The sequence below is a fragment of the Mus caroli genome, unplaced genomic scaffold (genome assembly GCF_978045245.1).
Source record: "Mus caroli unplaced genomic scaffold, Mus_caroli_1 scaffold_5, whole genome shotgun sequence".
Taxonomy (NCBI): Eukaryota; Metazoa; Chordata; class Mammalia; order Rodentia; family Muridae; genus Mus; species Mus caroli.
Window position 1 is genome coordinate 74,555,407 of NW_028227260.1, and position 27,506 is coordinate 74,582,912.

The 27,506-nt window shown below is 42.6% G+C and overlaps 2 pseudogenes; one reads left to right on the forward strand and one right to left on the reverse strand.

Moving 5' to 3' along the window:
- Positions 1 to 5,074: 5,074 nt before the first annotated feature.
- LOC110286289 (sororin pseudogene) lies at positions 5,075 to 5,863 on the reverse strand (annotated as a pseudogene).
- A 6,029-nt stretch (positions 5,864 to 11,892) lies between these two features.
- On the forward strand, positions 11,893 to 19,017 carry LOC110286288 (GDP-D-glucose phosphorylase 1-like; annotated as a pseudogene).
- The last annotated feature ends 8,489 nt before the right edge of the window (positions 19,018 to 27,506 follow it).

The window sequence follows — 27,506 nt, forward strand, 5'->3', positions numbered from 1 at the left end:
AACAAAAACTGACCAGTCAGGGACAACAGCACAGACTCTGGAGCTGACTGCATCTTCAAACATTCGTCTTAGCAAGTACTTAAGCAAATGACAAAAATTCATTGCATTCGGGCTGCTACTGATTGATCAAGACAGCAGAACAAATGAGAGAGCTGAACTGTAACCCCAAGCCAGAATGGTATAGAGTTTTTGCACTTCAAAACCAAAAATACCTGTGCCAAGTTATCCCACCAATCAGGACTTAGGGACAGGGGACTTCCTTAGGAACATGTCTTTGTGGTACACATATCCTGTTCCCATTGGTTGGATTATTCAACTGTAGTGGAGTGACTAGCATTCATGTCTTTTTCTGCCAAAGCAGGGTGTCAGTTGTTCTTTTTAGCAGAATGAAACTTCTTTGTGTGTGTATACTACATTTCTTTGTGTGTGTGTATACTACATTTCTTTATCCACTTATCGGCATCTAGACAGGTTCTTTAGCACAACTATTGTGAATAGAAGTATGACAAAATATGGCTATACATGTATCACTAGTGTATATTGACTTTGATATCTTGAGTTATACACAGAAGTGGTATACTTGGATCATATGCAAGCTCTACATTTAGTTTTATGGGAGCCCTCCATAATGGTTCCAGAGTGGCTGACTCTACATTTCCACCAACAGTGTAGAAGGGTTCTTTTTCTCCCACATCTTCACATACTTAAGTTATTTTTTTGTTGTTGTTGTTTTCTTTAAAAAAAAATTTCTGTCTTCCATTTATTGTGAGAACTGGAGTCTTTTAAACTCTGTGTGTGTATGTGTTTGTGTGTGTGTGTGTTTGTGTGTGTGTGTGCCACACATTTGCTATGGTGGGAGGTTAGAGGACACCTTTTAGGCATCAGTTTTCTTGTTTCACCATAGGTTCTAGAGATTAAATTTATGTCAAGCTTGCATAAATAAGTATTTTTAACCTCTGAGACATCTCACTAGCCCTGTTTGTTTGTTTGTTTGTTTGTTTGTTTGTTTTCTTTACATAGCCATTCTGACTAGAGTCTGATACAATATCACTGGAGTTTTCCTTTATATTTCCCCGATATTGCTCATACATTTTTTCAAGTGGTTGTAACCATGGGCAACATACTTTTAAGCTTCCAATTAATATTTGATGGGCCTAGTGGTACATACCTTTAATCCCAGCCCTCAGGAGGCAGAGGTAGGTGGATTTCTGTGAGTTTGAGGACACCCTGGTCTAATAATAATAGCCAACATAGCCAGAACTACAAAGAGAGATCTCTCAAAAATACTTTCATTCATGCAGAGAATAATTTTAATGTTTACATGATAGCTTGTTAGATAAAATACTAATTGGCTTAGACATACCAAAATAATTCAATTTGGGGGGCAGGGGGGGAGACAGGATTCCATTAGGCAACCCAGGCTATCTCAGTTAGGGTTTTACTGCTGTGAACAGACACCATGAACAAGTCAAGTCTTATAAGAACAACATTTAATTGGGGCTGGCTTACAGGTTCAGAGGTTCAGTCCATTATCATCAAAGGGAGAACATGGCAGCATGCAGGCAGGCATGGTACAGGAGGAGCTGAGAGTTCTACATCTTCATCTGAAGGCTGCTAGCAGAATACTGGCTTCCAGGCAGATAGGATGAGGGTCTTAAAGCCCATGCCCACAGTGACACACCTACTCCAACAAGGCCACACCTCCTAATAGTGCCACTCCCTGGAATATACAAACCATCACACAGGCTATCCTAGAACTAGCCCACGCTAGCCTCAAACTCATGATCTCATGATCTTCCTGGGTCAGCCCCTCCACATGCAAAACAGGAGGAGCAGGAGGAGCAGGAGGAGGAGAAACAACTCTACCAAGGGCAGCTGATGAGATAGCTCAGTGGGTGGAGCTGCCTGATGTCTGATGACCTGAGTTCAAATCCCAGGATCCACATGGTAGAATTCCCATGAGTTGTCTTTTCATTTCCATACATGAGCTGTGGTGTGCATACATCAACACACCTGCACACAAAATAAATTTTTTAGTGTAAAAAAATTTTCACAATTTTAAAATAAGAAAGAACTCTATAAGGAGCCATAGAAAGTGCAAAATTTCTAGTGACACAATGGTGGCTCAAACCTGTCATCCTTGCACTTGGAAGGCTGAGGCAGGAGGATTGCAAATTTGAATTCAATGTAAGCTACCAAGTAAGAGTTGGATTTTTAAAAGAACAACCAGAAAGTTTCTTATAGTATTTTAGAATGCTACAGACAAAAAAAAAAAAAAAAAAAAAAGACCGGTAACAGTCTTACACATTTCCAGAAAGGAGAAAATAATCCCACATGAAGACTCGGGGTCAGCCTTCTTCCCTGCAACACTGCAAGCTACACGACAACAAAGTGATGTCTTTAAAATCCAATGAAAAAAATTTACCTTGATTTCCAAAGCAAGCCAGACCCTCACTTGAGGGAAGATAGAATAAGGTTTTGTTTTGGTTTTCCAGCTGTTTAAGATTAGAGCATTTTACTCCCATTTGCTTTTCTCAAGCAATCTTAGAGCACCTGCTTTTACCAACATCAGAGCACAAGAAAGATGAACTTGGGATCCAAAGAACAGGGTGTAGAAGAGAGGTGAAAGAAATACCTAAGACAATGGAAGAAATCTCAGAATAGGAGCTATGGAACAGACCTGAAAAAATAAATCAAAATGGGCCAATCAGATGGCTCCGTCAACTTCTAAGGAAGGCAAAAATCATAAACCTAAGGAGTCTAAACTTTGAAAAGTTTCCTTAACCACTGAGCCATCTCTGTAGATCTATATATATCTTATTTTAAACCTGTTATTTTAGAGATGACTCAATGGTTACAAGCACTTCTGGAGGACCTGAGCTCAATTCCCAGGATCCACATGGCAGCTCACAAATATCTGTAATGTCAGTTGGGAGAGATGGTCTCACACCGTCTTCTGACTGCTGATAGCACTATATACATGTAATAGATAGACATGCAAGCAGGCAAAACACTCATACACATAAATATAAAAATAAAGAACTATAAGCTAGGCATGACGCTGTGTGCCTTTTATCCCAACACTTGGAAAGTTTCATACTTGCCCTCCATGGTCACAAGTCCTGTCTACCAAGGGCCTGAGCAATGCTGCTGTTACATTAGGTTTTCTTACTGGCCCTGCTCCTCCTGTGCTCATGTTCCATCCTCCACTTCTCTCCAAAGCATGCTTCATCTCAGAGCATCAGACAAGAGCAGAACTGAATGTCCAAAGGTCACCCCTAAGGCAAGAGCAGGCTAATGGAGAAGATGCCTCAAAAATTGCCAGTGCGTCAGAAGAACCTTGACCGACCAGTCCAGTCACCACCTGCCTTCTCCTCACCTCTCCTAAGATTTAACCTCCTGGCTCCTTTTACATCAATAGCCCCTTGCTTTCTTGTGTCATCACCTAAACACACAGCTACAAGCATAATACCTTCACCTCGTTTTCATCTAGAGGTTCCTTGCCTACCTCTCCTTAAAATCATGTGTTTGTTTGATTATTTGTTTATGTATTGGGTTTTTCAAGACAGGATTTCGCTGTGTAGCCCTGGGTGGCCTGAAACTCACTATGTAGAACAGGCTAGCCTTGAACTCAGATCCACTTGCCTCTGACTTTACCTCTGCCTCCCAAGTGCTGGGATCGAAGGTACATACACACCACCATGCCCAGCTTTTTTTTTTAATTTTTTATTTTATGTGTATGAATGTTTTGTCTCCATTTATATATGTGCAAAACTTGTATGTAGTGCCTGTGGAGGTCAGGAAAGGGAATCAGTTCCCTGGAACTGGGGTTACAGGCAATTGTGAAGAGCAAATGCTCTTAGCCACTAAGCCCTGTCTTCTTCTTCTTCTTCTTCTTCTTCTTCTTCTTCTTCTTCTTCTTCTTCTTCTTCTTCTTCTTCTTCTTCTCCTCCTCCTCCTCCTCCTCCTCCTCCTCCTCGTTCTTCTTCTTCCTTTTATAGAAACTTCTAAAAAGTTTGTTTGAAATAAACCACCTTTCCCTTAGGCTGCACATTAGTTCCTCAAAGGCAGATAGATAGGTCTGCAGTGATAGTAGCAATTCAGCATGATTCAGCTCCAGGTCCACGGGAATAGGTAAGGACTGACCCTGCAGGAGTGATCCACTAAACCACCCTGGTATAACAGGAGCTTATCTGAGTTCTCACTCCCCACAGCTTCTGTTTCCCTTGGAAAGGTTAGAAGTCCAATGGCCTTTAAACAATTGCTTTTACCATGATTGAGAGGAGGTGGCAGGCAGGAAGGTACTCCCAAAACCATGATACATCCATTTTTGTTCCCAGCACCCCCCAGGAATGGTCTCACGTGAGAACAATAGTTTTAAGCTCACAGCAAAAGCTGCCATCGGGGCTCCAGCTGTCTAGCACATGAGAGATGATGTGACATGATGTCCAGAGCTGAGGCCATGCAGCTTGTATTTAAAGAAATAGATGTGAGCGAGGAAAGAGGCCAAAGCAGAGACTATAAACCTTACATTGGTGCATGTGAGACGCACACTATCAAGTGTACCCACTTTGCTGTAAGCAGCAGCACCCCATTCACCAATGTCAACAGCAGAGCACAGACTCGGACCAGTTCCTACATAAATCACTATGTTAAAAACGAATTATGCCTCCCTCCTTTCATATCCTGAACTCCACAGACTCGGTGTCCAGATCCTCCCTCAAACATTTAACTGTCTCCCTGGCCTTTGAGATCTCTCAACTCTACAGAACCAAAGCAGAACACAAAACCTCTTTACTGGTTGGTAGCTGGACACAACAGCAGAGACAGCCCATGGCTAAACCTGTTTCTGACAGTTCCGGTTCAGAGCAGTGGATTCACATCCCCAACACTGTAGAGGTAGACAGTCCAGGGTAACGAGACACAATAAATGTCCAGCAACACCTTCCTGGGTAACAAGACCAGTGAAAATGACCCCATAGATCCTGCTCTACTCAAAGGGCAGTATGTACAGGAAGAGGGGAGAGAGAGCCAGCCAGGTTATCCCATTCAATGATGGGCATCCCAGTTCATCTCATTCAATCAAAAGATCAAACTGCTCAGCAGCTTCAAATTCAGCATCCACAGCCACAGCCCACTTATCCAGCTCTGACTTCGAGATCTCTTCTTCTTTCATTTCGCTTTCACAACTTGGGGAGAGATCCCAGGGAACGTTCTATCCAGAACCAAGTGCTTCGCAGGGACCTTTGGGGGCTCAATTAACTTTGAACACATAACAGGTGAGACTCCAGGCAAGTCGTCAGGTCCCTCAAAACCCAAGATAGATCGGCGGCCAGGAGTGGAGGCTGAGGCACAACCGAGGCTCTGTAGCTCTCTGTATGACCACCTGACTTTCTGAGACATTTCCAAGTCTCTGGTGTCCATCTCCGCTTCTCCAGACTTGACATTCTGAGTGTACAGCACGGGGGTGCTGGAGGGAGTACCAGGGACACTACAAATCTTGAAGAGGTCCTCTTTAGGTCCTTAGTGGAGGGTTGTTTTCTTTTTCCAAAAGAAAAGAGATCCTAGGACTCCTGCGAAATGTGTGGACATCTGGGACCTCTACTGCATGAGCTACGATCTTCTTCAAGACGATGGCTTTTCTGACTGGAGCCGCTCGAGTTGTCCTCAGCCAGGTTTCAGGAAACTTGTTCCGTAGATCTGAGCCAGATTTCTGCTTGGACAACTTTGAAGGCTTAGTAAGTTCGGTCCTAGGCCCAGACCGCTGGGCGGCCACTCGGATCGTGTTCACCACTTTGACATGTCTAAGGTCGGGCTCAGTCTCCGCTGTGGTGCCAGCCAGCAAGTTTGTTGCTTCAAACATTCAGATTGCCCGCCCTGCTAGCGAGAAAGTGGGCCTTTTTTTTTTTTTAATTTTTGTTTTTTCAGTTGTTCTGTTCTGATGGTTTTTTTATTTTTGTTGTTGTGTTGTTTTGGGTTTTGTTTATTTGTTTGTTTTCAAGACAGGGTTTCTCTGTGTAACAGCCCTGCTACCCTGGAACTCTCTGTAAACCAGGCTGGCCTCAAACTCACAGAGGTCCACCTGCCTCTGCCTCCAGAGTGTGCCACCACTGCCTGGCTTATTTGTTTTGCTTATGTGTATGAGTGTTTACTTGCAAGTTATGCCTGTCCAACGTGTGTGTACAGTACCTGCAAAAGTCAGAAGAAGGCATTGGATGCCCAGGAACTGGAATTAGAGTTGTTAGCTGCCATGTGGGAACTTGGCACCAAATCTGTAAGGATAGCAAGTGCTCTTTACCAATGGCCATCTCTCCAGCCCTGCCTGTCTACCACTTTTTCATCCTTACACAATTTGTTGCTTTAGCTGACAGCATCTTCCAGGATCCGGGGTGAGGGAATTGAGACGGGGTATCTCTACATAGCCCTGGTTGACCTGGAACTGGTTCTGTAGACCCAGCTGGCCACAAACTCACAGAGATCTACCTGCCTCTGCCTCCCCAGTGCTGGGATCAAAGGCGAGCACCACCACCACACCCTGCTAGGATCTGGATTTTTTTTTAATTGAATATCCACCAAGTAGCTAAAATTGTTATTAGAAAAACAACCCAAAAACTAATTCAGCAAATATATATTCAATGTGTATTATATATTTGAATGTGTGTTAATTTTAAAACTGTTTTCATCATTTCAAGCAACTTGACACACCCTTCTTTAGGAATAAGTTGGTGGTGTTTGTGTTATAGCATTAGCCTGGTCTCTATATTAATGAGTCTACTATTACTGTGACAAAATGCCAGAATCTGTCAACCTATAAGAAGGAAATAGTTATGTTGGTGGGGTTTTCAGGCCAGGGATTTTTGGCACTGTCCTTGCAGGCCTTGGAGACACAGTGCACTATGGCAGGACTGTGTGACAGAAAAGGCCTGTTCAGCTCATGGTGGTTGGAAAAGAAAGAAAAACAGGAAGGGGCCAGGGTCCCAGTATCCCTCCTTTGTTAACCTGCCCCAGGTCCCACCTCTGAATTGGTCCACTACTGTTCAATAGTGTAACCAGCTGGGGATTAAACCTTTAACATACTTCCAAGCCAACAGGCTCCAGTTCAGAAGACAGCTCTAAAAATAGTTGGCCTAGCCAGGTGGAGTCCACACCTGTACGCTCAGCTCTTAGGAGGCCAAAGTTGGAGGGCCGCTCTGAAGTCGAGGCCAGCCTACGTTACTAAGGATATCATAGGCTACAGAATGAGTCTATTTCAAAAAGAGACAAAAGAAAAGAAAAAAAAAAAAAGGAAAGAAAGGGGAATTAAGTTGTTTTATATGTCCTTTCATTTAAAACTAGCTTATGGCTTATTTTCAAATCAAACTAGTAACTATAATATAGTAAGTTTATAAAATTAGCCAGGCTTTAGTAACAGGAGAATTTTTTTCAACTCTACTATTAAATTTTTGTCTAGAAGCACTCGAGAGGTCCAGTATCTTTGGCCAGGAAAGGTGCAGAACAAGCTAATATGGCCCAACATCTAAAACTGATCCTAGTCTATAAATTTACACTATTATATTCAACTATGATTCATAGAAATGACATTAAGCTTAAAATATTCAAGTGTGTTTTTTAAAGTTCTCGAAGAGTAAATCATTTCCTTCTGTATTTTTGGAAAAGTGAATATTCATTTCTCCCTGGTGATATTAAATTATGACAATCTTTGGCATTCAAATTAACCTGTCAAATTACATCTTCCCCAATTCTCTAACATTTGCAGATATGAGAAGCTTCTGAAAATGACAATAAAAAGACATGATGGTTATGGGCCACAATTAAAAAAAATATGCTGCTCCTTCATGGAAATCTTTAAAGACTCAAAACATGTTTTGGATCAATAACTGTGACAGATTTCTATAAATAAGCTTTCAGTGTTAAAAGATATTGGACCAGCATTTCCGGAAATCTATGACTAATGCTGTTATACTATCTGTCTGGAGAGTTTTACTGTGACGTCATCTCTTCAGAAATTTTAAATATTAATCCCTAGGTTATTTTTAGCATGTCGTTGTTTTTTATTTTCTGATTCAGGATACTTTGTCTCTTTGTACAAATAAATGAACATAACTCCTTTACCCTGCTAGAATGAATAAGGTCACAGGGCACTATTTAGATTTCCATCCATTTCAGCCAAATTAAAATTTCTCTATGCAAAGACAGTACCTTACCAGTCTCTCTTTCCCTTCCCAAACTATGAATGAAAGTACAACATCAAAGGGATTGTTTTTGAGACCTGCCTCCCCCTTTTGCCCAGGCTGCCCTCCTACTCTCAGACTCCAGCCTGCCTCCTGTCCCAGTCTCCAGCATGGCCAAGACTTGAGCCACGTGCCCACTGTGCCTGGCAGGAACATTATTTCTGACAAAAATTCTGGGCCATTTATGTGGAATACATTTCCATAGTTCAAGTAATTTTGCAACAAATTAAATCATGGTATTCATGTTTCTCTTCTAATATCATGCAAATATTTCTGTGAAAGCTAATTTCTCTCCCTTCCAACCATACTGTAGCAGACATTATAGACAGACTGCCTGGATCTCCTGGCCTTTACCCAGCTTCTAACTTGCCAATCCCTAGGCATCTTTGTTTATGGCAGATGCCTGTGGGCAAAACAGGTAGGGAATCAACTCCACTCTTGAGTTGCTCTCCCTCAGAGGCTGAGAGAAGTGGGTTGGAGATATCCCAGCTCCTTCTGCCTTGTTCATGAGCTTGCTTTATTGATGGGTCTCAGAATTTTCCAGCCAAGTTGAGTTTGAGGCCCCCACAGTGGTCACGGCTTTAACACACCCCCTTTGTTGGCTCCCTTGCTTCGTCTTCCTCCTTAGTGATTTACTCACTTTCTGGAGGTAGATTTCGGTTTGGTTTTGGTTTGATTGTTTTTGAACCTTCTCAGTGGCCGCAGACTTGCCCGCACTTTGACTTGTGCCAGCCTGAGGCTCACCAACCTGCAGGGCTCGGCTTTGTTCTCTCCTCTGCACTTGAATTTGTCATTTCCGGGACTTACATTGCAGAGAACAGAACAAATGTCAATTTTGTTAGGAAATGGCTTTCTGGCTACTTCTGGATCTGTCCTTTTTTTTTTGTACTCTTTGTCAAAAGACAGTCATTTTATTCCTCAGCTAATCCCTCAAGATAAACAAATCTACAATTGGTTCTGGTAACCTGGAGAGAAAAAAAAAATGGGTCTCTGGAGTCTCTATAGTCAAACACAAGTTCCAGTCAGTGATTTCAAGGATGTCATCCGGCTTTAAAATTCAGTGAATTTTATCGAAAACTCCACAGAAACTATCCTATAAAATTGAAGAGGAAGGAATATTTCTCAACTCATTTTACAAAGACAATGTCACCCTAATAGCAAAAGCAGACAAAGGCTGTACAACTGGAAAAGGTTACAAGTCAAATTCTGAAATATCCCAAAAGAACTGCATGCACCACAGTCAACTGGAGGCGTCCTTCAGAAGGTGTCCGATATTCAGAAATCAACCGGGGCTGGCTCGGCAGTTTAACAGCACTTGATGCTCTTATAAGGAACCTAGTTTAGATTCCCAGCACCCACATGGCAGCTCACAGTCATCTGTAACTCCAGTTCCAGGGTATTCTGTCACCCTCGAGCCCCTGACACAAAGTACACATACAGACAAGTACTCTAAACATGCACATAAAATATTTTTTAATCTAAAAAATTGAACAACCAATGTAATCCTTTAACCATATTAATAGGCTGAAGTAATTGATTCAAAAAAGGAGAAAAAAGAAAATTATTAATAATAAAAAGGCCCACAATGCCATTTAGAATTACTGTTTAAGCTCGGTGTGGTAGCAGATCTCTGTGAGTTCAAGGCCAGTCTGCTCGACATAGAGAGTTTCAGACAAACCAAGGCTGCATAGTGAGACCCCTGTCTCAAAAAAATTATGTTTCAAAAAAATACCTAGGAATAAATCTAACAAGACATATATAAGCTCTGTATATTGGAATTTTTCGACTGCTGACTGACGAAAAGAATCTAGTTTAGAAGTGCCAGGTGCAGTATACAGGTAAGTCCTGCCCAGATTGATACAGGTTTGACACAAGTCCTATCAGATCTGGCAGGACGTTTTTGGTAGATGCAAGCTCATTCATTTTTTTTTAAATTGTATTTAATCTTTTTTTAGAGTCCAGATTTTATCCCCCTCCCGGCTCACTCTCTGACTGTTCCACATCCCATACCTCCCCCCACCTGGCCCCCGTTACCCAATCTCCACATGGATGTCCCTACCCCCACCCCACCCCATCTGACCTCTAAACTCCCTGGGGCCTCCAGTCTCTTGAGGGTTAAATGCATCATCTCTGACTGAACACAGACCCAGAAGTCTCCTACTGTATGTGTGTTGGGGGCTTATATCATCTGGTGTATGCTGCTTGGTTGGTGGCCCAGTGTCTGAGAGATCTCAAGGGTCCAACTTAATTGAGACTGTTGGTCCTCCTACAAGGTCACCCTCCTCATCAGCTTCTTCAAGCTCATTCTAAAAGTTATGTGCAGAAGACAAAGGAACTAGAATGTTGAAAACAATTTTAGAAAAAGAGGAATTAATTAGGAATAGTGAAGGGAATATCGACATAAGACATAGCTACAGAAATCTAGGCAGCATGAAACCAGCAGAAGAAGAAACATAGATCAATGGAGTGATGCAGTCTGTAAATAGACCAAATAATTTTTAATGAAAATAATTTTTAAAAAGGTGGAGAAAGAAGAGTCTTTCCAACAAATGTCACTTAATTGATTAGCTAAGCAAAATAAAAACACAAAAATTTAACCTGAATAGTATACAGGAAAGAAATTAAAAATAGATAGTGAATTTTAATACATAAACTTAAAACTTTTTTTTGAGACAGGGTTTCTCTATATAGCCCTGGCTGTAGACCAGGCTGGCCTAGAGCTCAGAAATCCACCTGCCTCTGCCTCCCAATTGCTGGAACTAAAGGTGTGCACCACCACACCCTGCCCAAACCTAAAACTTTCAAAGGAAAGTTTAAGAAAAGAATCATCAGTAACTGGAATTATAGTGGTTTATTTAGACAAGACACCAAAAAGACAATCCATAGAAATTAATAATTGGACTTTAGAATAATTATCTTTTGTACAATGAAAGACCTTGCTGGAAGGACGGAAATACAAGCTACATACTAGATGAAAATATTTGCAAATAATATGCCCTACTGTGACAGGTCCCCAGACCTTAGTAGGCCCCAGACTTTAGCACAACTGACTTCATGATGGAAGTACCACTCAAGCCATAAAATTCAACACATAGACAGCACCACCTGCCAAAACTAAAACAAAGGCCTAATCCATCAAAGTCCATGTTGTGGGAAAGTCTCTAAATGGACTGACCTTGCTTTTTGGCTTCTGTAGTTCGGCTTCTGGCTAACTCTTCTTGTTAGCTAACGTATGTCAACCTTTTTGCTTAGACGCTGAGAAAGGCCTTGTGATCCCAAGCACCCAGAGTAGTCACTGGCCAGCTAATAAAGACTTTCTGTTGGCTTAAACCCTTGTCCAAGAGCAGTCTTCTCTGGTGGATCCCTCACAACACTACAGAGGACTTGTTTCCTGAATATGTAAAAGAAGGAAAGGGGGAGGGGAGGAAGAGAACCAAGGGGAAAGGGAGCAGAGGGAGCAAGGAGGCCTAGAAGATCACTGTTCACCCAACAAGTGCAAAGTAAAAAATAAAAACAATAATAGGACCAAATGCTTGTGTGTGCTACAGTCCAAATAACCACAGAGGTCAAGAACCTAGTAAGGGGAGAATATCCCAAAGGGTAAATAAAATAGTGTTATGGAGAGATGAAGGACAAACTAAACTAGAAGGATTAAATTACAATGGGGATGGAAGAATGGAGTAAGAAGGAATATATATGGGGAAGGATAGCTAAGACTAAAGGTCGTTTGAAGAACCATATGGGAACCAATTGTTGAAGAAGCTTCCTAAAATATGTACACACATGAAAGGGATTTAAATGGAATCTCCATGAAGGGGACAGTGCTCCAACTAGACATCTTATGTCACTAAATTCAACCTCTGATGCCCAAAATGGGTTATATCCTACTGAGTCATTGGCCAAAGGGGCTCTAAGATCCCCCAAATATCACAGGCTTTTGCCAAGACTACTAGTTACCCTCCATAACTAGATGGTAAGGCTCCATTCCTGAAAACACTAAAGGAACACAACAATAAAATGGCTTCTGGTAACATATTGTTATACCCATAGATGAGTCCTCACTCAACCCTTATCAGAAAAGCTTCTTGCAGCAGACGGGAAGTAATACAGAGATCCATAATTGGACAATGTGCAATGGATCAAGTCTTTGGAACACTCAGTCCTAAATGGGGTATCTTCCTAACCCCTCCCCTCAAGGCTCAGAGGTCCAAGCAGAAGAGAAGGCTGAAAGACAGGAAGAATCAGAGGTAGTGGTGACTCCAAGGAAACTGTCTTTCGGGGACAGCAAGACTGATACACAGGAACTCACAGAGACTGTAGCAACACAAAGAGAGCCCGCACAGGTTCCAGCCAGACAAGGTGCCAGCACTGAGAGGGGGAAGTGAACATGTGCTCCCACCTCTAACCCAGAAGTTATTTGTGAATAATACCTGCTGACAAAGGGAGTGTCACTGGTCATATAAGCCACACTCCAGGGCAGGCCCCATGACTAGGAGTAGGTGGCCAACACAAAGCAAATTCCATGGGTGTTTTTGTTGTTGTTGTTTTTGGGTTTTTTTTTTTTTTTTTTTGAGAGGAGTTGCTCTTGCTTATTTCTTTATTACTTTTTTTTGTCTCAATGGACTTTTTTGTTTATTTTGATTCTTGGTTTGTGTGTGGGGGGGTAATATCTGTTTTTGTTTTGAGAGAAAGAGAGAAGAGGGGAGAGGGGAAGAGAGGGAGAGAGAGAACATGAAGTTGGATGGGTAAGTAGGTAGGAAAGATCTGAGAGGAGTTGAAGGAGGGAAAACATGATCAAAATATATTGTATGAAAAAATCTTAGAGCTTGGAGAGATAGTTCAGTGGTTAAGAGCATTTGCTACCTTTGTAGTGGACTGCGGTTTGATTCCCTGCACCCACACGGTAGCTCACAACCACCTCTAACTGTAACTCCAGCTTCAGGGGATCCAACACCCTCTTCTGGCCTCCTATGGCACTTATACATATAGCATACACACGCACACACACATACACACACACGCGCACACACACATACACACACACACAAATAAATAAACAATTTTAAGGAAAAGAATAATCTTAATAAATAAAATAATCTTAATAAATAAAATAATATCAAATGCTAGTAAGGATGTGGAGGGATTGTATCACTTCATAAATTAGTAGTAGAAATGTAAAGTGATCTAGCCACTCTGGAAAACAGTTAAAACTAAACCTGCATTAACCATGTGATTGAATATTCCTGCTGTTAAACATTTATCCTGAAGAAACCTTGGTCCAGAAAAACCCTGTGTATGAATGCTCACAGCAGCTTAACTCCCCAAAGCAAGACGCTAAACACATCCTAAACCCATCTCAGTGGGTGAATGGTTGGACAAACTTCTGTATAGCTGTAGAATAGAATCGTATTTTGGAAGCAACAGAAATGAATTATTGATATTTTACCAACAACTTGCATGGACCTCAAGCTCAATTATTCACAGGGAAAAAAGTTAATATCAAAAGGTTATACACTGTATGATTCCATCCGTATAATATGCTCGGAATAACAAAACGGTAGAGAAGAAGAACAAATTAGTGGTTGCCAGGCAACAAGAACAGGAGGCCAAGATGGAAACTACATGCAAATGCAAAATTCTGAGATAGTATTCCTTAGTGACTAAGGAACAAGTCTGAGTCTTGATTGTGATGATCAGTACATAAATCTACACATATGATAAAATGTGCCCTCAAACCTGCACAAACAAATGCAACATAAAAACGGTGAATATTAAACCAAGTGCGGTGGCACACGTCTATAATCCCTGCACTGTGGAGATGGAAGCAGGGGAATCAGGAATTGAAAACAGGGGCTGGTGAGATAGCTCAGTGGGTAAGAGCACCCGACTGCTCTTTCAAAGGTCCAGAGTTCAAATCCCAGCAACCACATGGTGGCTCACAACCATCTGTAACAAGATCTGACGTCCTCTTCTGGAGTGTCTGAAGACAGCTACAGTGTACTTACATATAATAAATAAATAAATCTTTAAAAAAAAAAAAAGGAATTGAAAACAATCCTTGGCTGCTACATAGCGAGTTTAAGGCCTGCCAGGGCTACATGAAACCGTATTTCAAGAAAACAATGTAAACCAATAGTGGAAATTGAATATCTATAAGACAGTGAACAATAATTAACTGATTACAATAATTTTCAATTTCCTGGTAGTTTGTATTATATACAGTGTCACCATTGGAGGAAGCTGGACACAGAGCACATAGGGTGACTTGTAATGTTTTTGACACTTCCTGCAAGATTTCTTCCAAAGGAAAGAAAATTTTAATTCTAAATTTGTTATCCTAGTGTGTGAGAGAGAAAGCAGAAAAGCTCTTTAATTATTATTAGAGAAAGAATCTTTAGGTCATACTTAGAAATGCCATCAGTGCTTCAAATATAATAAATATATTAGGTGAGGGATGTAGCTCAGTGGTATACAGCACTTGCCTAGCATGAGTAAGATTCTGGTTTCTATTCCCAGCAAAGAAAAACATAGATAGATAGATAGATAGATAGATAGATAGATAGATAGATAGATAGATAGATAGATGAGTGTAATATTATAATTATAATTATATGTTATATACATACATGCGTATATATTATATACCCACACATATACACAAAGTAGAACAGTGAACACATTGATGTGCATAGATTTCTGTTAAATGTAAATTACCCATCACTATAAAAACCTTAAGTAAACAGGCAAGAGCTTGAGAGCATTGGAGTGGAAATGCTCTGACAGGACAGTTTCGGACTTTCCTTAGCCTGTGTTTCAATTTAATCTTCTGTCTTTGTTTTGCTACTGCTGAGGGTACATAAAAGTTCATGAATTATACATTATATGATGATAAAATATTGCTCTTTGTCTTATTAAATGTTTGCTGTTTTGTATTCTATTTGTCTATTATAAAAAATTTCCATAATGCTTTCTTTTCCCAGAATCTGCTTAGTATAGCTTCCCAATTTTTATTTGTAATCTTTGCTTGTTTTATGTGTCTTTTTCTCCTTTATTTCTTCCTTTTGAGATTTGCAATCATGTAGCCCAAGCTGACCTCAAACTCACTATCTGGCCACAGATGACCTTGTATTCCTGACCCTGCCTCCACTTTCTTTTTTTTTAATTTTTAATATCTTTATTACGTATTTTCCTCAATTACATTTCCACTGCTATCCCAAAAGTCTGCCATACCCTCCCCCCCACTTCTCTATTTTTTTGGCCCTGGCGTTCCCCTGTACTGGGGCATATAAAGTTTGTGTGTCCAATGGGCCTCTCTTTCCAGTGATGGCCTACTAGGCCATCTTTTGATACATATGCAGCTAGAGTCAAGAGCTCCGGGGTACTGGTTAGTTCATATTGTTGTTCCACCTATAGGGTTGCAGATCCCTTTAGCTCCTTGGGGACTTTCTCTAGCTCCTCCATTGGGAGCCCTGTGATCCATCCAATAGCTGACTGTGAGCATCCACTTCTGTGCTTGCTAGGCCCCGGCATAGTCTCACAAGAGACAGCTATATCTGGGTCCTTTCAGCAAAATCTTGCTAGTATATGCAATGGTGTCAACGTTTGGAAGCTGATTATGGGGTGGATCCCTGGATATGGCAGTCTCTAAATGGTCCATCCTTTCGTCACAGCTCCAAACTTTGTCTCTGTAACTCCTTCTATAGGTGTTTTGTTCCCAATTCTAAGAAGGGGCACAGTGTCCACACTTTGGTCTTCATTCTTCTTGAGTTTCATGTGTTTAGCAAATTGTATCTAATATCTTGGGTATCCTAAGTTTTGGGCTAATATCCACTTATCAGTGAGTACATATCATTTGAGTTCCTTTGTGATTGTGTTACCTCTCTCAGGATGATGCCCTCCAGGTCCATCCATTTGCCTAGGAATTTCATAAATTCATTCTTTTTAATAGCTGAGTAGTACTGCCTCCACTTTCTAAGTTCTGGGAACACAGGCAAGTGCCACCATATCTAGTCTTTTATGTGTGTCCTCAATAGAGAACAAACAGCTGTGTGTTTTCCCAAATGAAAATCTTCCATTGTTTGAGGAACAAACAGTGTTCCCTGGTGGCACACCTAAAATCCCAGCACTCGGGAAGCTGAGGCAGGAAGCCAGAAGTCTACATAAGGAGACTTCATCTTATAAGATGCAAAAGAAGAAATAAGAAATGTTACACATTTTAAAATATTTTTTAAATTTTGTCTGTGTGTGTGTGTGTGTGTGTGTGTGTGTGTGTGTGCGCGCGCGCGCGCGCGCGTGTCACTGTGTGCCTGCCCTGTGAGCTGCCCAACATGGGCGCTGGGAAACTGAGAGAGTAGCAAGCACTTTTAACCAATGAGCCATCTCTCCAGCCCAGAGAAAGTGTACCCACTTGTTTTATTGTGACAACTTACTCTGATTTGTTTCTCGGTGGTCTGTGTCTCATGCATTCATGACACTTCCTTTCCTTTCCATTCTTTGACCTTTGGTAGGATGGCCCAGTTTGTACTTTTTTGTCGTCTAGTAATTTATGTGTCCACTATTTTCATCCTAGTATTATTTTTGCTTAATTTGCTCAGTTTCTAATCTTTATTTCAATATTTAGAAGTGTACAATTGCCAGGACCAGCCTGTGCACAGAGCCTTGAGATGTATCTGCCTCACCTAAAGCAAGCGCAGGAGATCCCAGCTCTGGGTGGAGGCGGGTAGCCTCCATACTCGCTCCCGAGCTGGAGGAGATCCGGTGCCCCTCTGCAAGTAGGGGCAGTCCTAGACTGTCTCACGGGGGACAAGAGCTGCAGCCTCTGCCACTGTGCCAATTCTAGAAGAAGCTTAGCTTGCTCTAGAAGAGGTTCTTGAAGGTGTTTACTGGATTGTGCAGTGCAGTTATCACCCGTTCGTGGAACAGTTAACAAGGCAGGCTTCCATTTTACAAACATAAGTTCAATTTCAGCGATGTGTCCCGACTCGGGCATTTAGAGGTCAGTTCTGTCCACAGATCCCCACTGCTGTTTTATTATCATCACAGCTGACTTGCTTCCTTTGATTCTTCCCACAAATTGCAAGCTTCCAGCTGTAGGGACCAAGGTTTGCCCTTCCATCCTCTCAAATAATAATCAGATGCAAGTGTGAATGAACATATCACTGTGTGAAAAAGTGAAGATCCCAAGCTTCCGGAGGAGGAAACGTGGATTCTGTGATCTTGGTGGTCAATTTGATTGGATTTGGAGTCAAGTAGAAGGGAAACTGCTGGACACTCCTGTGAGGGATTTTCTTGATCAGCTTATTTGAAGTACGAAAGCCCACTGCGCAGTGTGCTCAGGTGGCAACCCGTACAAAAGGGAAACTGAAGCTGGAAACTTGGCTTTTGCCTGTTTGCCTTGGCTTGCTGATAAGTATCATCCTGTTCCTGCCACTAAGGAGTTCCTTTGATGACATTAGAATCATCGTCTTCCAGCTGCCAACTCAGACTGAAGACCAACAGCTCTCTAGGAACCCTCTGGGCCTTCAGCACCGGCTTGAGACTGCCTAGACGCGTCCTTGTGAGCAGCTGCCACCATTGGTCAGCCCAGACCATATTGAGTAGCCTTCGTGGCTGTTCCACATCATTCACAGGAGACTTCCTATCTGCTGCCTCCAGATCCTGAGGACTGGGAGAAACAAGGCATCCCAGACTTTGTCTATGGCCAGGAGGATCTCGTTGGCAAGGAAATTCAGTGGCCAAGGAATTCACCTAGTGCTGTGGACACACTACCACTACCCTGCTTTGACTCTGCAGTCTGCTCTGCACTGAGGCAGCAGCTGGAACTGGGCCTGTTTCGATACCGCCTAGAAGATCTGCAGACCCAAATCCTCCCCGGTTCCGTGGGGTTTGTAGCTCAGCTGAATATAGAGCAAGGGATACAGAGGAGGCGCCCCAAGAATATCAAAAGTGTGAGGCAGGAGTTTGGCCCGGAACAGTTTCACTTCAATAAAATCCGACCTGGAGAAGTCCTTTTCCCTTATGCAAAGGGAGCCTAATGGCCCAGCTGCTCCAAAGCAAGAGGACGATGTCCTTGTAGTGATCAATGTCAGCCTCCTGGAGTGGGGCCATGTGCTGCTGGTGCCTGCACCTGCCCATGGACTTCCCCAACGGCTGCTGCCTGGAGTGCTACGGGTGGGGCTAGAAGCTGTCCTACTGAGCTTGCACCCAGGCTTCAGAGTCGGCTTCAACAGCCTGGGGGAGATCTGGCCTCTGCGAGCCATCTTTACCTGGCCCACCCACTGCCTGTGGAGGGAGCGCCAAGCACATCTGCTGCAGGCCCTGCTGGCTCCTGGCTTTCTCTTTTACACGAGTGGGCCAGGACCTGCTTTGGAAGCGTTAATTAGCAGGGTATGCAGAGCTACTGACTACCTGAGTGACTGTGAGATTGTTCATAACTTATCTGTGACCCGGGGAGCTCCACCTGGGCAGGCATCATGGACCTCAGACCTCAGTGGGATCCGAGTCATTCTATGGGCCCGGAAGTCCAGCTTTGGAATAAAGGAAAGTGGGGCATTTAATGTTGTTACCCTGGGGCTTCTCTAAGAAGAGAGGTGAGAGGCAGCAGAAACACTCATGAGAACACATTTGCTCTGTGAGCTGGCCGGCCACCTCCCAAACATCGCAGGACTTCAGCAGCTTGACAGAGGCAGCTGCAGTGGCCCTCATTCAGGACTGTCTGCTGCCCCAAACTCAGGCAGGTGAGGTACAGGCAGCACTGGTGGCCCTGATGGCCCAGGAAGAGCTGTGATCCTTCAGAAGTGTTTTCTTTGCTGACTGATTTGAGGCCCTTTCCCAAAGGCTGTGGTTCAGTCCATTTGTGCAGTTCATGTCATGACTGTCTTCCCACCTCCCCACATAAGGACCGCAGAGAGAGCACTGAGAGAATGTGTTCTCATGAGTGTTTCTGCTGCCTATCACCTCTCTTTTTAGAGAAGCCCCAGGGTAACAGATCTACCAGGAAAGGCCAGATCCGACCATTTCAGAGAGAAGAGCGCTTGATGTCAAGTAAGTCTGTTGACTGGAGTTCAACCTCCAGAACCTATAGGCTGTCTTCTGACTTTCACATGTGCACCATGAGACATACACACACCGGCACACACAAGTAAATGTAGCTCAAAACAAAGTTTGTAAAAGAGTAAATGTAAAAAGAAAAAAGTGTACAATTTAGGGCTGGGCAAGTGGTGGTCCACGCCTTTAATCCCAGCACAGAGAAGGCAGAGGCAGGACAGCCTGGTCTACAGAGCGAGTTCTAGGACAGCCAGGGCTACACAGAGAAACCCTGTCCCCCTCCCCAAACTATACTATTTTAGTTATGAAACTTAAAAACTATCTACATTTCTCTCCTGGACCCATTAAGGCATGTGTCACATGCACTCATGTGTCTAATGTTTTGTTGAAGTTTGCTGATGTTTGTACAAAACAAAGCCCTTTGCTTTGCTAGGTAGGAATGTTCAGTAGCCCCCAGGAAACACTCCTTAAAGATACTATCTTTTTGGAAAAACACCTCTGGGGCCAGCAGGATGACTCAGTGGAGCAAAGCATCTGCCACCAAGTCTGAGAATGGGAGTTGAATCTCCAGGACCCACGTAGCAGGAGGGGGCTGACTCTGCCAGAAGTCCCCTGACCACCATGTGCATGCCACGTCATACACATCCACACACAACCACACATGTCAAAAAAAATGAAAACTTAATAAGTTTTTTTAGTTAAAAAATAAAATCACCTATGTAGTCTTGTCAAAAACAAATCAAAGGACTGCTTCCATGCAGGTCTCTCCCACCCTCCCTGTTCCAGTCGGTGGATCATTTGGTTCTATAGTCACTGCAGAGACACTCGAATTGCACACCAAGAAGGTTGCTAGAACCAGTGCATGGGTTTAGTCAAGGTCACAGGATATGAGATCAATACATAAAAACCAATTGTATTTGTATACAACAGCAACAAAACATTGGAAATTGAGTTTTAAAACTGTAAAGTTTGCAATAGCACTAGAAATATCAAATCCTTAGTCATAATTCTTACAAAGAATGTACAGGGTCTGGAGGCTCACTGTCTTAATTCTTCTGAAGTCGGCTACTGAGTTCTCTAACTTGGTTCTTCAAAATTGTTTTGACTATTATAATGCCTTTGCTTTATCAAAGAAATTTGAGAGTCTGTTTGAATTTTTCTACAAAAAGCCTTCCTGTGGTTGAGGCTCCTGGCAATCTTTTCGTGAATTTGGAGAAATATGACATTTTCTTTATTACTACGATACAAAATGGCTCAAAACCTAGTGGCCTGTCACACTCACCCCGTATTACCTCACAGATCCTGTGGTTCAGGAATCTGGGTAGAGTTCAGGGCCTCCTACCTCAGGATCATTAGCTCACAAGGTTGCAATCAAGTCGTCAGCCAGAGCTGAGGTAAAGATCTGCTGGGAACATCCACAGTCATAGAGTTGTCTGCGTGATTAACCTCACCAGCAGTTAAGAGCACTTGATGTCTGGCAGAGGATCGAAGTTTAGTTCCCAGCCTCAACGTCAGGCAGCTCACTTCCTGCCTGTGACTCCAGCTCCAGAGGTTCTGGCCTCTAAGGATACCCACACACCCATCCGTGGTGTTGATTTGGAGAGATCCCAGTTTGCTTTTCTATTGTCTATAATAATCACCACGATCAAAACCAACTTGGGAGGAAAGGATTTATTTCAGTTTACAGTTTCACATATACTCCATCACTGAGGGAAGCCAGGCCAGGAACTCAAGCAGTGCAGGAACCTGGAGGCAGGAACTACACAGGAAAAGCCATGGAGGGGTTCTGCTGCTTACTGGCTTCATCCCCATGGCTTGCCTTTTCATACTTCCCGGGGGAGGGGGGCAACACACACACACACACACATGGCTGGGCCTCCCACCTCAATGAAAATGGCCTCAAGGGCTTGCCTCCATGACAATCAGATGGAGTCATTTTCTCAATTGAGGTTCTCTCTCCCAAGGTGACTCCAGCTTCTGTCATGTTGAAAAAACGAACAAACAGAATGCAAACAAACAAAACGCTAAGCAGCCCAGCAGTTAAGAAGACAAAATTCGGGATAGCATGTGAAATGTAAATGAAGAAAATATCTAATGAAAAAAAAAAGAAAAAGACAAAATGTTCTTTCAGAGGACCTGAGTTCTAGTCCCAGATTCTCAGTAACCCCATGGCAGCTCACAGCTATCTGTAACTCCAGCTTCAAAGGATCTCATGCCGTCTTTTGGCCTTCTCAGGCATCAGGCATGTAGTGATATACAAACATACATTCAGGCAAAACACTCCATGTAAAATAAAATAAAAATAAATAAATGAAAAAAATATATATTTAAAGATACCGTTCCTTGCTAATTGTGGCTGGAGGACTCTCCACGGTTCCCTTGGCCTCTCTTTAGAACTGCTCACAACACGGCTACTAACTCACTTGGGAGTGTGAGAGGGAGTGCCCAGCAGAAACATGGCCTCTTAGGAAGCCTATCTAGGAGGTGATACTTCCCCAGACTTGCCTCTTGCCTCTTCTGTTTACTGCAAATGTGTCTCTCCCTCCACTCTACCCTTCAAGAGAGGGGTTATGTAAGGACGTAAATGCCCAGAAGGCAAGGCTCACTGGAGACCCTCTTTTAGGCTATCTGTCACCAAGATATCTATCCACAGTGAGGCTTCAGTTCAGGAACAGGTTGTATTTACCCTGGCCATCTTTGATGTTTTTCATTGAAGTTTTATGGTGCTGAGCCTCCAGACCTTGTAAGAATAATTCTTTGTAAGAATTATGACTAAGGGTTTGGAATTTCTAGTGCTATTGCAAATGTTACCATTTTAAAATTCAATTTCCAATGTTTTGTTGCCGTTGTATACAAATACAATTGGGTTTTTATGTATTGATCTCATATCCTGTGACCTTGATTAGATCCATGTACTGGTTGTAGCAAACCTTTTTTGTGGGCTCTTCGAGTGTCTCTGCAGTGACTGTCTATAGAAATGGGTTGCTTTCTTCTTTCAGATTATATATCTTTTTATTTTCTAGGCAAGGACTTTCTGTGCTAGCTATTAATCACTATTCCTTCTTACATTCCAGAGGCTTTTATCCTTCTGGGCTATGTTTTAGAAGGCTCTTTTAGAGACTAAATTGGTAGGCTGCTTGCTACGTAAGTACGAGGATCCAATTTGTATCCTTGGTACCCACAGAAAAAAAGCCAAGGTGACCCTAGATCTGGGGAAACAAAAACAGGAGACTCCTGATTCGTTGAGTTTCAGGTTCAGCAAGAGACCCTGTCTCATAAACTAAGGTGAGAAACCATTTAGGGAAATACCTGACATTTGCCTCTGGCCTGTACATGCACATGTGCCCTTGAACACACACACACACACACACACACACACACACTAATTAATTAAATAAGTGTGCACCAAAGTTTTTTTTTAATGATATCTGTTTGTAACTGAAAATATCTTTGTCACTACATCATTCATAAAGGTTTACTTAGTGGGTATAAAAGACTACGAAGACAGTTTGTGCTTTTATTGCTTCGGGGATACTGTTTCACTGTCTTCCAGCTGTCAATATCATTGAAGGTCTTCTACTTGTCTTTGAAGTCCTGAAGTTTTATCACTCTGAGTATAAAATAAGGGTTTTGTTGTTGTTGTTGTTTGGGTTTTTGTTTGTTTGTTTGTTTGTTTTTCACAAAAGCAGTTTTTATTTGAGGCAAGAAGTCTGATCCATAGCATTACAGTTCTAAGCACTCAGACCCTTTGGCCACCACCTCCAAGACTGGAATTAGAGTTCCCTTCATGGTCATTCTTTGAAGTCAATAGGATATCTCCAAAGACTTGGTTCACTGTCTGTGAGTTTTCTGTGGGCGTTGGGGTTAGGTTGACCCAGAGACTGAGGTTTCCATCTGGGAAAGAGCAGATGCATGAATTTTCTTTGTCATGGGCTTCCATTAGTTGAGCTTTCCAGGGATGTGTTTTATGTTTCCTGCCTTCTTGTGTGATGGAAGGGGAGCTCTCTTTTGTACCCTTGAGTTACTATGAGAGCTCTTCGGCTGCATCCAAAACCCCAATTAATACAAATGCTGGTTAACAGGGGGAGGGAGAAGAGTTTTATTTATTTCATGACTATGGGGAGCATCATAAGTATAAAATCTGAAGCAATGAACAAAAGAAAGAAATGACGGGAGAGATGCAAGTCTTGAGTAGGGTACTACATTCTAGGGACGTTACTAACAGACACATAAGCTGAGTTGCAGAGATGGTAGAACATAAAGTTTGGTGGTACATGCTTGTAATCCCAACATTCAGGAAGTGGAGTCAGAAAGATCAGGAGTTCAAAACCAGGTTAAGCTACATGGTTGCTTTCAGACCAGCCTGGTCTATATGAGATCCTGTCTCAGAATCCAAAAAAATGAACCTGGGATATAGATGTCTCCGTCGGTGAAGATGCTTGCAGCTAAGCCTGACGATCTGAGTTAGATTCCCAAGACCTCCATGGTAGAAGAAGAGAACTGACTCCCAGGAACTATATCCTCTGACCTCGTCAAGAGTGTCATGGCATATACATGTCCCTTCCTGCACATATGCACTTACATACAACAAAATAAATTAATGCAATAAAGTGTAAATTTAAAAGATTTCTTTGAAGAGTTTGTTAAGTCACGTTCATTAAAGCTGCTGTGACCAAGGCTCTTTTCCAGCCTTGATACCAAGGGTATTTGTCTCATAAGAAAGTCTGTGGCTTGTTTCATACTGGGAAATATGGCCTTACTCGTGGTTGTGGATCTTCAAGTTGTTTCAGCTTCCAATGATCAGCGTGACAAGGTGGCATATTTTGGTGTATTTTGAGATGATGAGTTAGCAACTCCTTCACAAGGGAAAGTCTCCAGCTTGACCTTACACATTGCCGACTGTTTCCTGTCCCTTACAACATGGCTCTAGGCTGCAGTGTAAGTATGGTCTCTAGCTCCTAATGCGTGCTTTCTGGTCATGTGTGTTCTGCCAGAAGTTCCCTTCTTTTTTCTCTTCTTTCTTTTTTTTTTTAACTTTGTTTTTAATTGTATTTATTCATTTTATTTTATGAGTGAGTGGTTTTGCCTTAGTATATGCCTGTATTGTGTGTGTTCTGTGTGCCTGTGAAGGTCAGAAGTGGGCGTTAGATTCCCTGGCACTGGGGTTATGGACGGTTGTGAGCCACCATGCAGTACTGGGTGCTGGGAATCAAACTTCGGTCTTCTGCAAAAGCAACAAGTGCTCCTAACAGCTAAATCACCTGTCCAGCTTTTCCTTCCTTTTTCTCTACTACCCTCCCTATTAAACACTCAGACTTTTTGACATTACATATGTTCTAAGCTACAAGGGCTTTCTTCAAAAATATAGGCCCAGGCTGGAGAGATGGTTCAGTGGTTAAGAGCACTGACTGGCTGTTCTTCCAGAGGTCCCAAGCACCCACATGGTAGCTCATAACCATCTATACTCTCTTCTGTCTTGTAAGCAAACATGCAGGCAGAATACTGTATACTAAATAAATAAATAAATAAATTCCCCACTGTTGCATCTTACTTTACTGGAATTTCTTCTGTGTTGTGTATCTTAAGGCCTGTATTAGAAAGCACCTCGAATAATGCCTTTAAACTACTGTTGTGTCATTTAGCCATTGTGGTGGTTTGTGTAGGTTTGACCCTCATAGGTTCATGTGTTTGAATATGCTTGGCCCATAGGAAATGGCACTATTAAAGATGTGGGTTTGTTGGAGGAAATGTGTTACTGTGGTAGTGGGCTTTGAGGTCTCATTTTATGCTCAGATTCTACCTAGTATAGGGAAAAAAACCCTCTTCCTGGCTGCCTATGGAAGACAGTCTCCTCCTGGGTACCTTCAGAACAAGATGTAGAACTCTCAGCTCCTTCTCAGCACCATGTCTGCCTGTATGCTACCATGCTTCCCACCATGATGATAATGAACTGAACTCCTAAAACTGTAAGCCAGCCCTAATTAAATGTTGTCCTTTACAGTTAGTTGCCTTGGTCATGGTGTCTTCTTACAGCAAAGGAAACCCAAACTACAGCAGCCATGCGTTTTTAACATATTTTAATGAATTAAGTGTGTCGGTTGTGTTGCACGGAGTCCCCCAGGAAACAGACACTGAGATGAAGATTTGTGGACAAGAAATCCATCAGGAAGCACAATGGAAAGGAATGCCTCTGGGAAGAGGATCCCAGGATGAAGTAACAGGGGTTTGGTGGGGAGTGTGGGTAATTGTGTAGCCAAGTCATTAGATCTCCAGTTCTGGAGCTTGCAAGGCCCTGCATCATGGTCCCAAATTGAAGGAGAAGGCTGGTTCTACATAGTCCTGTTTCAGATGTTATGGGTTGTCCTGAGAAGAGATTGGGGGAACACTAGGCAGGGCTACTGACTACAGCAGAATGTGATCCCAGAGTTGACTGACAGTGTCTGAGAGGTTTAAAGTCCTATCTGAGTAGCACCTCACAAAATCTACTACGGATCCTTTGGGCTCCAAACAATAAAAATACCATTGAGCTGTAGTTTATATTTCCTCATTTAATGTAAAATCCACCGCAGATGATGACTGGCATCAAAGGCATCTGTCCTGGATCAGTGACATGGCTCAATGGGTGAAAGCACTTTCCATAAGTTTGATCTAAGTTTGATCCCTGGAATCCACATGATGGAAGAAGAGAAGCAACCCTTGTCCCAGCAAGCTCTCTTCTGACTCTCACACATGCACACATGTGTGCACATTCACACACATAAAATAAGTAAATTTTATGTGTTTGTGTGGTTTACCTGCCTGTATGTCTGTACACCACGTGTGTACCTAGTCCCTTAGGAGGCCAGAAGAGGACATCGGATCCCCTGGAACTGGAGTTACAGATGGTTGTGAGCTGCCATGTGGGTGCTGGGATTCAAACCTAGGTTCTCTGGGAGAATTGTTAGTACTCTTAACCACTGAGTCATTCCTTCAGTTCCATTAAAGTAATTTAAAAAAAAAGAGGGCTAGAGAGGTAGCCATTAAAGGCTGGCTTCACAACCCAAAATAACGTGGTCCCCCACCACTACCCCCTCTTTTTCTCCTATCAAGAAAACAAAAATTGCTTTCTCTGGCTAGGGAGATGACTCAATATATAATCCCTCCACTCTAGATGGAGAAAAGAGAAAACTGACTCCAGTAAACTGCCCTTTGGCCTTCACACATACATGTATGTTCACGTATATGTGCAGACACACAAGGAAATAAAGCTAATAAAAATGATAAGCAAGCTGCTGGCTGTCCCCTGACCTGTATCATTTGACCCACAGCCCTGTCTGCCTTTGTGGGGCCACAGAAGTCTAGGTTACTTCCCTCCCCTACTAATCCCCTGCCTGCAGGGTCCACCTGAGGCACAGTCAACACAGATGAGCTGCGTCCCCTGACCTCCATCTTCTGACCCACAGCTCTTCCTGCCTTCCCCCAGGAGATCTGAAGGGCCCCGGGGACATTCAGGTCCAGCTGGGACCCAGCCAGCAGAAAGGACCAGCATGCTTTTCCCTGAACTCCATTGTCAGGCCCATGGCTCTGCCTGCCTCACAGAGAAGTCCTGCATGTATCAGAAACATCCAGCCAACACCAGGGACAACCAGATGGCTAAATGCCAGCATAAGAACACAATCAACAAGAGGCAAGACACCACCACAGCCCAACTATATAGCAAGCCCTGGGTATCCTAACACAGCTGAAGCTCAAGAAGAGGACCTAAATTCCAATCTTGTAAAGATGATAGAGGCCTTTAAAGAGGAAATAAATAAATCCCTTAAAGAAATACAGGAAAATACAATCAAACAGGTAAAGGAAATGAGTAAAATTGTCCAAGAATAGAAACTGAAAATAGAAGCAATAAAGAAAACACAAACTGGGGGAATCCTGGGGATGGAAAACCTAGGGAAGAGAACAGGAACTACAGACACAAGCATCGCTAACAGAATACAGGAGATGGAAGAGAGAATCTCAGATGTAGAACATATGATTGAAGGAATTGATAAATGAGTCAAAGAAAATGTTAAATCTAAAAAGTTTCTGACATAAAACATTCAGGAATTCTGGGACACTATGAAAATCCCAAAGACCTTGGATTGGGGAGGCTCCCAGGTTTAATGTGGGTGACCCTAGCTGAAATGTCCAACAGTAGGTATGTGGAACCTGAAGAGACCACCTCCAGTAGCCAGTCATGATCCCCAGGGAAGG